The sequence below is a fragment of the Sarcophilus harrisii genome, chromosome 3, assembly GCF_902635505.1.
Source record: "Sarcophilus harrisii chromosome 3, mSarHar1.11, whole genome shotgun sequence".
Classification (NCBI taxonomy): domain Eukaryota; kingdom Metazoa; phylum Chordata; class Mammalia; order Dasyuromorphia; family Dasyuridae; genus Sarcophilus; species Sarcophilus harrisii.
In genome coordinates, this window is record NC_045428.1 from 314734026 (window position 1) to 314749324 (window position 15299).

Here is a 15299-nt window from a genome sequence, read left to right on the forward strand (position 1 = left end):
ACACTGCTCATCTACATAATGCTTTGGCCCTTGACATCACTCATCTCATCTGCTCTATGGGGACCGCCCTCTATTATTGACTGGTATACACGTTTAGAAAAAGCAGTGATTGGCAACTGTCATGAACTGAGGCATTCCTCCCTTCAAAGGACAGACCAGTCGCACCTTGCTTCTGCTTTTGTTCTTCTTCTGTAATGGACATTCAGCAGTTCATCTTAAACAATTGGCTCCTTCTTAGTTCATGACTCCCCAAAGGTCATCCTGATATAACCCTTCAATCATTGTTCTATCATTTAAAAGAATAGTTGATCTGTACCATTTTTAATAACCAAGGTTGTTTATCTTTTCAAATTATTTGGACAGTGGACAGATCTTTTCACATGCCATTTTGTCTGTGTCTCTGTCTCTTCACAGAATCAGCCATGTCATTTCTGTGAAGCTGGTGCCTGTTCCCTGACTTTTTCCTCTGGTGTAAGTCAACTAATTAAAACTATAGAACTGCTAAAATAACATCTTAGCAGATTCTCAAGGTTTTGAGAGACATGATTAAGAAGTCCAGCAATTAGTCATCCAAAAAAATTAATAATAAAACAAAAGACAAACAAACAAACAAAAACACAACTGGGTAAATAGTTTGTTTGCTAACCTTCTCCAGATCAGATCAGATCAAGGAACAAGAGAATATTTGAAGAACTCTGGAAACTCAGAATTCTGTCTCACTATTAGAGGCCAGCAACAGTGATGAGGGATCCCTTTTGCCCAAACAACTCCCAGGGTGCACTGTGTGTGGGAGGACCTGGAAAGCAGCTGGGGACAGACTCCATGTTAACATTCTCTGAGCCCTGGCACCTGAAACTGTCATCAAACAGAGATCCTGGCACCATTCACCATAGGCTTCAGCGGGTTCTGTCCAGAAACTGAGTGGGTGAGGTGAGAGCGAATCGCCTCTGCATCCCGTATTTACTGATCTGTGTTTCAGTTGGGAATATAATTATGTAGCTATTTTAACTGCCCCAGTTTTTCTGATTAGTTTTGTGAAGATCACATGTTTGCAACAAGTGTTTTAGCATAAAACAAGGTTATATGAATACTAACTTTTGTTGACATCATCACTTCTATTTGAAGCCTTCCTTAGGGCTTTAGATGTTACCAGCATTATAATGCCCGTGTTGAGATAAATGATTTGCAGAAATTTGGAAAGCAAATTCAAAATAGAAATTAAAAAATGAAAAAAAGAAAGGGCATTTCAGTTTTAATAAAATGACCCACGGACAGATTGATCACTGGGACAGACCAGCCAAGTCTTTATCATCACCGATAATCCTTGAGAGCAGTCACTGTCTTGCCCTATTAATCATACCTTTGCTTTATACTTGGTCTGCCTTGAGCTGATTCATCAGCGTTCTCGTCTGATATTGGTGGGTTTTGTTGGATGGTTATGATGACCAGATGAGAACTGGATAGAGTTGACATTTCCAACACAAAGATTCAAAGTAGACAAAACCTACAAGGTGTGATGGTGAGAAACAGAAGATGACATCTAATGCAAAGGGGCGTTATCATTATCGCTTAAAAGCTGGAAGGAGAAGTGAGACAGAGTGTGAGGCGCTTAGGATGAGATGATCTCCAAAGAAAAATGGAAAGGTGGGAAGCAACAGGCATGCTCACTGTCCCTGACCTGGTTCAAAAAGGGAAGAATATAAATACACGCGGTTGACAAATTCATCTTCCCGAAATTAAAACCATTTCTAGTCATAAAAAAAAAGGTTCTAAATCCCTATTGATTAGACACGTGCAAATTAAGAGGTACCACTACACACCCCCCAGATTGGCCAAGATGACAGGAAAAGATAATGATCAATATTGGAGGGATGTGGGGCAGGACACCTAAATACATTGTTGGTGAGTTCGCGCTGGCTTACTTTTAACTGTCCTCTCACAAAATTCCTGCTCCTCCCAAAAGAATAAAAATAAAAATAGTTTTAAAAAATATATCCAAAAGGGCAAAGGACCAACATGTGCAAAAATGCTTGTACCAGAGCTTTTTGGAGTAGCAAGGAACTAAGTTGCAACTGACTAAAGTTATGGTATAGGTATGTTATGAAATATTATTGTTCTTTAAGAAACGATCAGCGGGATGATTTCAGAAAGGCCAGGATGCTAAGTGACATGAGCAGAACCAAACGAACACCGTACCCAGCAACGACGAGACAATGTGATGATCAATTCTGGTGGGCTTGGCTCTTTTCAAAACTGATATTATTCAGGACAAATCTAGTGCACTCGTGATGGAGAGAGACATCTCCATCCACAAAGAAATCTGTAGGGACTGAACGTGGATCACAATATAGTATTTCTACCTTTGTTGTTTTTGTTTGCTTGCTTTTCTTTCTTTCTCACTTTTCCCCCATTTTAATCTGATTTTTCTGGTGTCACGTGATAAACGTGGCAACATGTAAACAAATGCACACGTTTAAGAAAAGAAAGGACAGAAGCAAAGAAGGGAGGGAAGGAGAGACAGAGAGCGAGCAACCGTGAGAGGGAGCAACCGCGAGAGCGAGAAATTCATCTTGCCCAATAGGAGTTGAGAGCAAGGGGATGGGATAGGAGGAAGAGTGGCTTAAGGAAGGTAGTGGTCAGAATTAGAAAAGAAGAGGATAGGGGAAGGGTAGAGTTACCAGTCATAAGTGTGAATGTGAGTGGGATGAACTCAACTTGCTGAGCCATTCTCCAGTCACTGGGAGGCCGTTCAATAGCCAACATCTCCCCAGCACAAGAAAGGGCTACAATAAATATTTTTGTACCTCTTCTGCACCTTTTGCCTTTTTTTTTTTTTTTTTTTTTTTTTTTTTTTTTTTTGATCTCTTTGGGATGCAGACCTAGAAGTGGTATCTGCTAGGCCAAAGGATCTGCACAGTTTGATTGCCATTTGGGGAATAATTGTCCAGAACGTCCATATTCTTTGGTCACCTGCCTTCACTCTTGCCCTGTCCCTATAAACCCTTCCAGCCACACAGGCAAGGATTTCACTCTCTGAATTCCCCAAGATCTGGATAAAAATGGTCGCTGCAGCAGCCACTTTTCTGGGCCGATTCAGCAGTAGGCTGGATGCCAGAGAAAGGGAGGTAAGAACTTACTTCCCAAGTTCTAAACTGACCAAGGCGATGTGTTTAAGAGTCTGAAAGGAAAGAGACATTTCTTCCCCAGACAGAGCAAGGGAAACAAAGACCAAGACACTGCAGGGTCAAGAAACACTATAAGGTTGCAGCGGGCAGCTACGGGAGAGGTTAAGGTCCTTTGGTGGGAAGAGAGAAGAATATCGCTAGGAAACAAGACGGGTTATGGTTTTTCTTTCCATTGAACGTCAAAGAGAGGGGAGAGCGCGAACGCAGTCCCCCACTAACACAAATTATACAGTCGAGTTTCCCGCATTTGGGGAAATCATGAGGTCAACACATCCAGGTGCAATGGAGGAAGCCTCTCGCCCTGGAAGCCATCTTCTGTGATCATGGAATCACCACCCTTGAGCCAGTATGTCAATCACCGCGCTCCAGCGCTCCCCTGCACACACACACACTAAACACAGGATCACCCGAGCGACGCTCCCGTAAATCTGCCCCCCACACACAAAAGCCTCAGCACTTCCCGCCATGCTCCTGAGCCTCCACGCCACCTCCTTGCTTCGCCCCTCACAACCTCGAAAATCCATCTTTCCCACCCACGCTAGCTGACCTCTTTAGGGAACATACTTACCGAAGCCTGCTCATCTGCATAATGCTTTGGCCCTTACTGACATCGCTCATCTCATCTGCTCTGCAGGAGACCGCCCTCTATTATTGACTGGAAGCCACGTTTAGAAAAGCAAGTAATTGGCAACTGTCGCCAGGCTAGGGCATTTCCTCCCCTTCAAAGGGACAGACCAGTCACTTGCCTTGCTTCTGCTTTTGTTCTTCTGTACTGGACCAGAGCCTGGCAGAATTCACACCTCCAAACGAATTGGCTCCCTTCTTGGATTCACCCATCTCCCCCAAGTCCATCCTAGGCCTTTTCCAACGTCCCCAACCCCAATTATTGTTTCTATCATTTAAAAGAATGGTTTATCTTAGCACCATGTTAATAACTGAGGGGTTGTTTTTCTTTTTCAAGTTTTATGGCTTTGGGCAAAGATGGAACAGTCCTTTTTCATGCCATTTTTGTCTGTGTCTCTGTCTCTTCACAGAATGTCTGTGTCATGTCCTTTCTGTGAGCTACAATTTGTTAAGGAAAGATTTCCCTGACTTTTTCCTCTGGACCCCAGGTCTAATATAATCCTTCAATTTGTATAGAACTGCTAAAATAACATCTTAGCAGATTCTCAAGGTTTTGAGAGACATGATTAAGAAGTCTAGCAATTAGTCATCCAAAAAAATTAATAATAAAACAAAAGACAAACAATCAAAAACACAACTGGGTAAATAGCACCTTTTTGCTACCCTTCTCAGGTCAGATCAGATTAAGAACAGAGAATGCTGAGAGACTATGGAAACTCAAGTTCTACACTCACCTGCGACGGAAGCAGCAGCAGTCATAAGTTCCATCTCCTTCAAACAACTCCTCAACTCAGGAAGGGGGCATGAATTGTGTGTGGGGAGGTGGAGTGAGGACAGACCCATGGTTGCATCATTCTCTGGGTCTTTCTTTGTTCCTTAAGTGAGGAGGAGATTCCATTTGGTTTACTCAGTTTGATCTGATCTTTCACACTAGGACTGGTTGATTCGAAGAGTAAACAAAGCACTAGTTTGGTTTCTGATTGTTTGATTCAATTAAAAGTTGTTTCTTACCCACTCTGATGCTGCACCATCCATTTAGACAGATAATGAATGGGCACCTGGTAGGAGAATTTTCAAAGTTATCTAAGAAGAGAAGAAAGATATGATGAAGATAAATATTTAAAGATGGTTTCTTTGTTTACTTAAAATGGAAAGACTTTTGGTGTGCAGAACAGGATAAAGAATGAAGATTGAGATAAAATGAGATGGTGTTAGACCATCAGTTGGAAGCCCTAGGGAACAACAAGGGAAAGGAGTTGAAGTTTGACTTGGCAAGAAAGATCATCATATGAAATCAAGAGTAAGAAATTCAAGAGAATCAAAAGAAAAGAGTTCTTGTGAGGGAGGACTACAGGGATTATTTTAACAGCCCTTATATTTGCAGTGGTCCCAATCAATGAAGAATTATAGAGTAGAAATAGATACTGTGAGTTGAGCCTGTTCAGAAGGACGGGTGGGAAGGAAATTAATTTACCGAAAGATGCTCTTCCCCCATTTGAGAGTGATGGCCTGAGAAAGTACTGAGAGATAAAGGTGAAGAACAAGAGCAGTAGGTTTAGGGCGCTCTGTGGGGCCTTTTGGTTCTGCACTATTTCTTATCAAAACACAGAAGATTGGTGAGGAAGAGCAATTTTAGAGCCCACTTTATCTACTTCTTTAAACCATTTAAATACTGTTTGGTGGCTTTTTTTTTTCAAAGGAGATCTCACCCTCTACCGTACTATAATATACAAGAAAACAGTGGGTTCTCACCAGTTAAATAAGAAATGATCTATGGCAGAAGTTACAGAGAGAGAAAATTAATTTTATATGTGCCTTTACTATGCTCTTTGATGTCATTAACCATTGTGAAAAAAAGACCCTCGGGTTCATAAAGGATCTAAGCAAATAGAGAGTCAACATACCGACTACATATTCTCTGAGAAAAGAAGCCTGTAAGGAAGAGATTCTACAAAGGAGCAAAGAGGGAGAGTTCTCAACTGCTCCAAGCAGATATGGAAAATAGTTAATGGTGCCTAGAGGCTTTTGAGCAGGAAGGAGTTAAGGGGAAGAGAATGTCTGTAGATATAATAAGCCAGGATGTTCAGAAAGTCCCAAATAGTTTATAGCTTCTGCTCAGAGTTGCCCTTGAACCAATTAAGGATGTTCTATGATTTCTGGCAGCTATAGGCATCTCCAAATTCAGGCAGAGTTCACTCAAAGGGGGATTACTGATATATGAAAGGGATCACAAGTATGTCAAAGATCTCTGAGCTTCAGAAATGCTTGTAATAGCTTGGTTGTGGAACTGTATTGTTCTGCTTCCCAATATTTATTTTGAGTAGTTTATGTAACTCTCTTTCCCTAATAAGTCACTTGAGTCACTTTTAAAAAGCTAATGACATCAGGATCCTGATTCTTGTGTGAATAGAATTAAATGAAGCACTTGCACAAGTAACCAACTCTCTTCCAGAGTCACTGAAGTCCAATGGAGAGGCATAACGACAAGACAAGGAGTGATGTCCCCAAAGATAGGTGATAACTTTAGCATCTTTGCTATTTGAGCACCCTTCACACAATGTTTTCAATTACAGGCAGTGGTAAACTTATTATCTGCCCATCCCACACATTTTCACATCTCAGATATGGGATGATCTAACAATATCATTACTGGGCATGAATCCCAAAAGCATTTTCAAATGTTGGATTACTCATTGCTGGAGTTCTAGAAGCTATCACAACTATTTATGTCACTGACTGTTTTACCTAGAGCTCAAACAGAATCTATTCAGACTGTTCATTTCACAGATCACTTTTTTAAATGTATCTGATCCCTTAAAAGAATAATAGATAATGAAGTTAAACAGAACTAAACAATGGAACAAGCATTAATATGGTTGGGGGTGTCTACACAATCTGAAACTTGATCACAACTAGCATGCAACTACATGGATTTACTCCTTAGATATGTCTCGATCAAATGGGATAATGATACCAACCAATGTGGCAAGGAACAGAATAAAAAGAGCTACCCATGATTCCAATCTTACTTAATAATCTTAATCTTACTTATAAGCAATCTTACTTATAAGCCTCGCCCTGGGGAAACCACCTTCGTGATCATGGAATCAACCCTACCATGTAAGTATGCTCAATCACACCGCGCTCCAGCGCTCCCTGCACACACACACTCTAAACACAGGATCACCCGAGCGACGCTCCCACACATCAATCACACACGCCCCACACACAAAAGCCTCGCGCACACGCAAGCGCTCTGACCTCCACCACCTCGCCTTCGCCTGCAACCTCAATCATCTTTCCCACCCACTATTTGTCCTCTTTAGGGAACATACTTGCAAAACCTGCTCATCTGCACTTCTTTGGCTGCCTGGCCTCCCTTGTCTCATCTGCTCTACGGGGCCGCCTCTCTATTGACTGAGCCAAGTTTAGAAAAGCAAGTGGCAGCTGTGGCCTGAGCTAGAACATTTCCTCCCCTTCAGGGACAGAACAGTCACTTGCCTTGCTTCTGCTTTTGTTCTTCTTCTGTGCTGGACAGGCCTGGCAATTCACACCTCCAAACAGGTGGCTCCCTTCTTGGTTACCCATCTCCCAAGTCCATCCTGGGCCTTTCCAATCCCAACCCCAATTATTGTTTCTATCATTTAAAAGAATGGTTTATCTTAGCACCATGTTAATAACTGAGGGGTTGTTTTTCTTTTTCCAAGTTTATGGCTTTGGGCAAAGATGGAACAGTCCTTTTTCATGCCATTTTTGTCTGTGTCTCTGTCTCTTCACAGAATGTCTGTGTCATGTCCTTTCTGTGAGCTACAATTTGTTAAGGAAAGATTTCCCTGACTTTTTCTTCTGGACCCCAGGTCTAATAACGTCAACTAATTAAAACTATAGAACTGCTAAAATAACATCTTAGCTGATTCTCAAGGTTTTGAGAGACATGATTAAGAAGTCTAGCAATTAGTCATCCAAAAAAATTAATAATAAAACAAAAGACAAACAAACAAACAAAAAGACAACTGGGTAAATAGCACCTTTTTGCTACCCTTCTCAGGTCAGATCAGATTAAGAACAGAGAATGCTGAAGAACTATAGGGAAACTCAAATTCTGCCTCACCTGTACAAATGGGGGAAGCAGCAACAGTCATAGGGATCCCATACTCCTTGCCCAAACAACTCCTCAACTCAGGAAGGGGGGGCACGAATTATTGTGTGTGGGAGATGGAGTAAGGGACAGACCCCATGGTTATCATTCTCTGAGCCCTAGCACACCTGAAACTATCATTAAATAGAGATCCTGGCACCAGTCACCACAGCCTTCAGCGGGACACCAATCCAGCAACTGAATGGGTGAGGTGAGAAAGCCAGCCTCTGCATCTGTTAAGCCCACTGATCTGTGTTTACACGGAAATTTGGAAGCAAATTCAACTACATTAAGGCCTCTCCAGGACTAGGAAGTTAATGCAAAGAGGAGAGAGAGTCTCTTTTTTCTTCCCCCTTCCCTCCTTCCCTGACTACAGCAGGGAGAAAGAAAATAGACATCGTTCAGTTAAATTTGTTATTCCAGATATGCTAGTAAAAGCAGTTTTAAAGGGACTCTAATCAAAGCCCACTGAAGGGATATGTAAATTGTAATCTGTTTGCATCAACTGTCTTAACAGCAGATTTAAGAGTTTGGGAACTTTAGGAAAACAGAAAAGCAGGTCGTTGCTATTGAGTAACTCTGGCAACCAACAGCCTGCTTTTGAGTTATCAAGGAAAAATTCAACACAAGGCTATGTAACAAAAATTGGCACTTTAACCCTTTCCTGGCTCACAAAAGAGAAATGGTTCCTATGAATTGAAAATAACCAAATGACAATATTCAGTTTTTCTAGAACAGCTAATTAGAACTTAGTAAATCGAAGTCCAATTTCAAACATATTATCTCAATCTTAAGAATTGTCTTGTCTTTCCCTAAAACAACAGGGTAACTTATTGAATGGAATAGAAATCCTCCCTGAGAACTTCCAAAGCTCAACAGCTTGGGGACAGAATAAGTGTAACAACTAAAAGAAGGTGGAAAGTTTCTTCACTTATTTATTTTATTAAAGTTTTTTTCCTTTTCAAAATATACACAACATTAATTTTCCAACACGGACCTCTACAAAACCTTGTGTTCCAAATTTTCCTCTCCTTCCCCACCCTCCCAGATATTCAATACCATATTGGAGCATGTTAAAATATATGTTAAATCCAATTTAGTTTCAGTACATTCAATGTATTTTCAAGCATATTTAAACAATAATCTTGCTGTATATGAAAAATCAGATCCAAAAGGGGAAAAAAATGACAAAGAAATCAGAATGCAAGCAGACAACAACAAAAAGAGTGAGAATGCTATGTTGTGTTCCACACTCAGATCCCACGGACTGGAACTCTGGGTGTAGATGACTCCTTTCATCACAAGATCATTGGAACAGCACAATCATGTCATTGTTGGAAAATCCATGCAGAATTGATCATTATATAATATTATTTATTTATGTATAATGATCTGGTTATGCTCATTTCACTTAGCATCAGTTCATGTAAGTGTTTCTAGGCCTCTCTAAAATCGCCGTGCTGATCATTTTTTACAGAACAATCATATTCAACAATATCCATATTCCGCAACACCGGTCATTTCCCCAATTATTGGACATCACAGGCTCCGTTCTTTTTTTCTACAAACAGACTGCTGCCACGACCGTTGTGCACATGTAGATTCCTTTCCTACATGAGTTTATTTAGCTTTGCTAATCGATTTATAATATAAAAGCAAATGTAATTGCAAGATTTTTCACCTTTATAAAAATAAAAATTAAGAGAAAATTACAACTTTGTTGTATTTGGCTATTTGGAAAATTCTAAAAGTTTTACCTAAGTTATGTGGCGTTATTGTCATCATATTAAACCTAAAATTGGTAATTACTTCATGGGAAGCAAGGAGGATGAGGTGAAAGAAAGAAAGAAAGAAAGAACGGAACAATGAAGCGAATCTGCTTTCGCTCCAGAGGAATGAGGAAATGCCTAATGCTGCATAAGGCAGGTCTATGGCTGACGATGGAAGACTGAGAAACGTCACAAAAGGGGAGGCAATATGCAAATGAAGAGTCTTTAAGGGCCTGTATTCTCCAAATAGTTTTCTCTCTCTGAAAAGTGTAGATGTGAGGGTCGTAGCTCCTACATTTGTATAATAGAAATATTTTTTGATTTCTGTGGTTTGCGGGGCTGGAGGCTGGTGTGTGGGACATGTTGTGTTGGTGACCGTGTGCGTGATGTGTGAGCATGCGGAGGGAGAGGGCGAGCGTGGTGGAGGAAAGCATACTTACCTGGCAGGGGTGATTCCATGATCACGAAGGTGGTTTCCCCAGGGCGAGGCTTATCCATTGCACTCCGGATGGGCTGACCCCTGCGATTTCCCCAAATGCGGGAAACTCGACTGCATAATTTGTGGTAGTGGGGGACTGCGTTCGCGCTCTCCCCTGATAATCAGTATTGAAATGTAAGTTTTAGTCAAGCGTTTTTTTTGCTTACGAAGTTTTGGAGGTGAAAGCATGTTTTTTGTTCCTTCTGCACGCTTTCTTTTTCTTTATGAAGCGCATGCATTTGTAATTTTTTGTACATAGACCCTCTTGCACTTTTTGCTAATTTTTCACTTTTCCCTACCTGCTTCTCCGTCTGTGGCGCCCAGGCGCGGGTTATTTGGGGGCAGTAATTATGGGGATGATAGCTAGTGCATTGATTTCTAAACCTATTCAAGTTGTAAATCCAATGTGTTAAAATACGTTGAGATACATGTATGTTAGATCCAATATGTGTATATATATATATTTCTATGCAGTTATCTGGTTGCACAAGAAAAATCAGATCAAGAAGGAAGAAAAAGAAAAACAAAATGCAAGTAAATAACAGAGTGAAAATGCTATGTTGTGTTCCACCTTCTGTTGCCATGGTTCTCTCTGGGTCCAGATGGTTCTCTTCATCACAGCACAAATGGAACTGCTTTGAATCATCTCAGTGTTGAAGAGAGCCATGTCTGTAAGAATTGATCATCATATAGTCTTGCTGTGTATAATTTCCTGGTTCTGTTCGTTTCACTCTGCATCAGTTCATGTAGGTCTCTCCAAGCCTCTCTGAAATCATCTTACTGGTCATTTCTTACAGAACAATAGTATTCCATAGCATTCATATACCATAATTTATTCAGCCATTGATACCAGTGGACATCCACTCAGTTTCCAGTTTTCTTGCCACTACAAAGAGGGCTGCCACAAACATTTTTGCACATGTGGGTCCCTTTCCCTCTTTTAAGATCTCTTTGGGATATAATCCCAGTAGAAACATTGTTGGATCAAAGATTATGCAGTTTGATAATTTTTTGAGCACAGTTCCAAACTACTCTCCAGAATGATTGGATCCGTTCACAGTTCCACCAACAATGTATCAGTGTCCCAGTTTTCCCACATTCCCTCCAACATTCCTCGTTTTCTTTTCCTGTCACCTTAGCCAATCTGAGAGGTGTGTAGTGATATCTCAGAGAAATCTCTCATCAATAGTGATTTGGAGCACCTTTTCGTGTGGCTACAAATAATTTTAAATTCTTTATCTGAAAATTGTTCATATCCTTTGGCCATTTATCAGTTGGAGAATGGCTTGTATTATAAACTTGAGTCAGTTCTTTATATAGTGTACAAATGATGTCTTTATCAGAACCCTTGGATATAAAAATGTTTTCCCAGTTTATTGCTTCCCTTGTAGTCATGTCTGCATTAGTTTTGTTTGTACAAAATCTTTATAACTTTATATAATCAAAATTATCTATTTTATGATCAATAATGATCTCTAGTTCTTCTTTGCCATTGCTATTCAATATTGTATTAGAAATTCTAGCCTTGGCAATAAGAGAAGAAAAAGAGATTAAAGGAATTAGATTAGTTAATGAGGAAACTAAATTATCACTCTTTGCAGATAATATGATGGTATACTTAGAGACTCCAGAGAATCATCTAAAAAGCTATTAGAAATAATCCACAACTTTAGCAAAGTTTCAGGATACAAAATAAATCCACATAAATCTTCAACATTCTTATACATTTCTAACAACATCCAAAAGCAAGAATTACAAAGAGAAATTCCACTTAAAATAACTTGATAATATAAAATATTTGCTAATCTATCTGCCAAGGGAAAGTCGGGAATTATATGAGCAAAAATACAAAACACTTTTCACACAAATTAAGTCAGATCTAAACAATTGGGAAAATATCAAGTGCTCATGGATAGGTCGAGAAAATATAATAAAGATGACAATGCTCCCTAAACTAATTTATTTAGTTAGTATTATTCCAATCAAACTCCCAAGAAACTTACTTTATTGAACTAGAAAAAATAACAACAAAATTAATCTGGAAGAACAAAGGTCAAGAATTTCAAGGGAACTAATGGGGAAAAAAAAACAAATTGTGGTGTTCTCTTCTTTTCTATAATATAATCGTTCTCTGGGGGCAGATTTCTGGGGGAGGGCAGGGGAGGGGGTCTTTCTGGAGGCAGCCTTAGTTTCGGTTCAAAGTAATAATCACCTCAAATACAGCTGGGAGATAAAATCCAATCTTTTATTGTCTCTTCCAAAATAGCCTGGTTAGTTTTCTTAGAGGTCTATCTTCCTCCTTGGTTCCAAAAGCTCTTGCAGCTTGTCTTTTAGCTCTTCCAGCTTCTACCTCTAGCTCAACTCCGACTCCTGGCTTCTCAATCTCCAACTGACTTCTCCACTCACTCCTGCTTTGTCAATCTCCCGAAGTTTCTTCACTGACGCTCTGAGAGCTTTTTATATATGCTCTCCCAAAGGTGTGAACTCAGAGGTTGACTCCTCCTCTGAGAAAGTGGGATTATGGGAGGTGTGAATCTCCCGGACTTGTGAACTCTAATGTATGAACTCTTATGTAAACTTTCTTAAAGGTATGAGCTCCAAAGGTATGAACCATAAGCATTGTTTCTATCAACTCTAATGACTTAACAATTTGTAAGGATTTCTAACATCAAATGAAGGTGGCCTGGCTGTACCAGATCTAAAACTATATTATAAAGCAGCAGTCATCAAAACCATTTGGTACTGGCTAAGAAATAGACTAGTTGATCAGTGGAATAGGTTAGGCTCATAAAACAAAAGCCAATGACTATAACAATCTAGTATTTAACAAACCAAAAAGCCCCACCTTTTGGGATAAGAATTCACTATTTGACAAAAACTGCTGGGAAAAACTAATATGGCAGAAAGTAGGCATAGAAGCACACCTAACGCCGTATACCAAAATAATGTCGAAATGGGTTCATGATCTAGACATAAAGAATGATACTATAAACAAAGAAGAACATAGGATAATTTACCTCTCAGATTTGTGGAGGAGGAAGGAATTTGTGTTTCACCTGTTTTCTTTCCAATTTCTCTTCATGGGTATTTCCCCCCCGTTATCTGTTACCTGTTTTTTTCTCACACAGCTTCAGTTTGTTTTTCTTTGGTAATTTCTATGCATGATTTACATCTTATAAAGGCATAGAAAATGTTGGAATCCTTACAAAGTGTTAACTCATTAGAATTGATAGAGACAATAATTATCTAATTTAGCATGGTTCAGTATGATTGATCTGATCTTACAAGGAGATGTTATGGGCCAGAACATGAAACAAGGTACTAAGTGGAATTGATGGAAGCAATGCTTGTGTGCTTGGGTTTGCACCTTTAAGAGTATACACATTAACATATTCATATATACATTCACTGCGCAAAAGAGGTATTTTGAAATCACAAGTGTAATGTTAACGTTATTTGGTAGCTCAGTGCCTTGTATGCAGTATGCCACATATATTTGTTTAATCAGATTAAATTTGTTGAGTAACTTAAAAAAAAAAAAGTTTGCACATTAGAGTTCACACATTGGAGTTCACAAGTATGGGAGATACACAAAGTTAACCTTGTAATTTTGTGAATTCACACCTCCCATAATCCCACTCTCGGAGGAGGAGTCAACCTTTTACACAGAGCATAAAAAGAGCTTCAGTGAGTCAGTCAGAGTCAGTTCAGAAGAAGCCACGAGTCAGATTTGAGATAGAGCCAGAAGTCACTTTGGAAGATTGACAGAGTGAGAGTTCAGCTCAGGAGATTGAGAAGGTAATCTGCAGTCGGGCAGAACCAGGATTCAGAAAGAGGCTGAAGCTAGCAACAAGAGCTCTCAGAACCAAAGAAAGCTAACTGGGCTATTTTGGAAGAAATAATAAAGAACTACTTTAACACCTGGCTTCATTTGAAGTGATTATTATTTTGAACCGAAACTAAGGCTGCCTCCAGAAAACCTCCCCAAGAAACCTGCTCCCAGAGAGAACCATTATATTATTAAAAAAAAAAAAAAAAAAGGAAGAACACAACAGAAAATATGCTTTTAGGAGTCAGATATATGGCTATGGAAGCTTTTTAACTTCATCTATTCATTGACTAAAGTTTCCCATCTCTAGTCTGACCCATCCTGACCAGACCTTGCCTTTTGTTTTCAGCTAGAAATTGAGACGTCTTCTTTTTAAAAACAGAGGAATTCAGAATTTATTCTTCTGGGTTCTCAGAATTGAACTCATTATGATTGTTTATTTTTCTCCAGTCATGTAAACCAACTGGCTTAAAATTGCACTCAGAAAGACATTTGCATTATCAGAGGTTTAAGGTTTCAGATGCCTTGTCCACATATTCTTTTGGCAGATGCTTCACAGAATATGTGTTCTATTATATTTGTTTCTGCACTACCCCAGCATAGTATCCATTTGTTGAGGGCCTTCCATAGAATTGGGAGAGTCATTTCAGTACTTCTTAAAAATTCAATCCATTTTCCTCCTAGATGATATTTACAGCATTTTCTAATGGTACAGAATATACTGACGTTCTCTATATCTGCAAGCCTTCCTTTATATTATCTTAGATATTTTGATATGTCTCTATTTTGTTTGTAAAACAAACACCTGAGTTCAAATCCAGTCTCAGACATTTGATTGGATGTGTGACATTGAGCAAGTCATATAACCGAAGTTTGCCTCAATCCCTTCATCTGTAAGATGGGATTAATAATAGTACCTACATTGCAGGATTGTTGAGATGATCAAAAGAGATAATGATTGAAAAACACTTAGTACAGTACCTGGGGCATAATAACTGCTATCTAAATATTATCTATCATTATTAGTTATTAAGTTGACTTAGGAGTCAGTTTTCATTCAAATGCCAGAATTTCAGGATTCTTTCCCTATTACTTTTCCTAATCTTTTCCCTTATGTCCCTAGTACCAACTCTTTACATATCTTTCAAGAAAAAAGATCAGTTATCCTTAATATGGAGCCTATTTTGACCTTATCTTCTCCTTTTTAACTTTAATGTAATCATTATTCTATAAATAATACTATGAATGTTTATGTCAAAAATTAAACAATGAAACA

The 15299-nt window shown here is 39.3% G+C and overlaps 2 non-coding genes across 2 annotated transcripts; one reads left to right on the forward strand and one right to left on the reverse strand.

Annotated features, from left to right (window-relative positions):
• Positions 1-3371: 3371 nt before the first annotated feature.
• On the reverse strand, positions 3372-3535 carry LOC111720299. Its single transcript, XR_002770028.2, has one exon. It is a non-coding gene; the product is annotated as a U1 spliceosomal RNA (small nuclear RNA).
• A 6613-nt stretch (positions 3536-10148) lies between these two features.
• LOC111719719 lies at positions 10149-10312 on the forward strand. The gene has a single exon (XR_002769724.1). It is a non-coding gene; the product is annotated as a U1 spliceosomal RNA (small nuclear RNA).
• The last annotated feature ends 4987 nt before the right edge of the window (positions 10313-15299 follow it).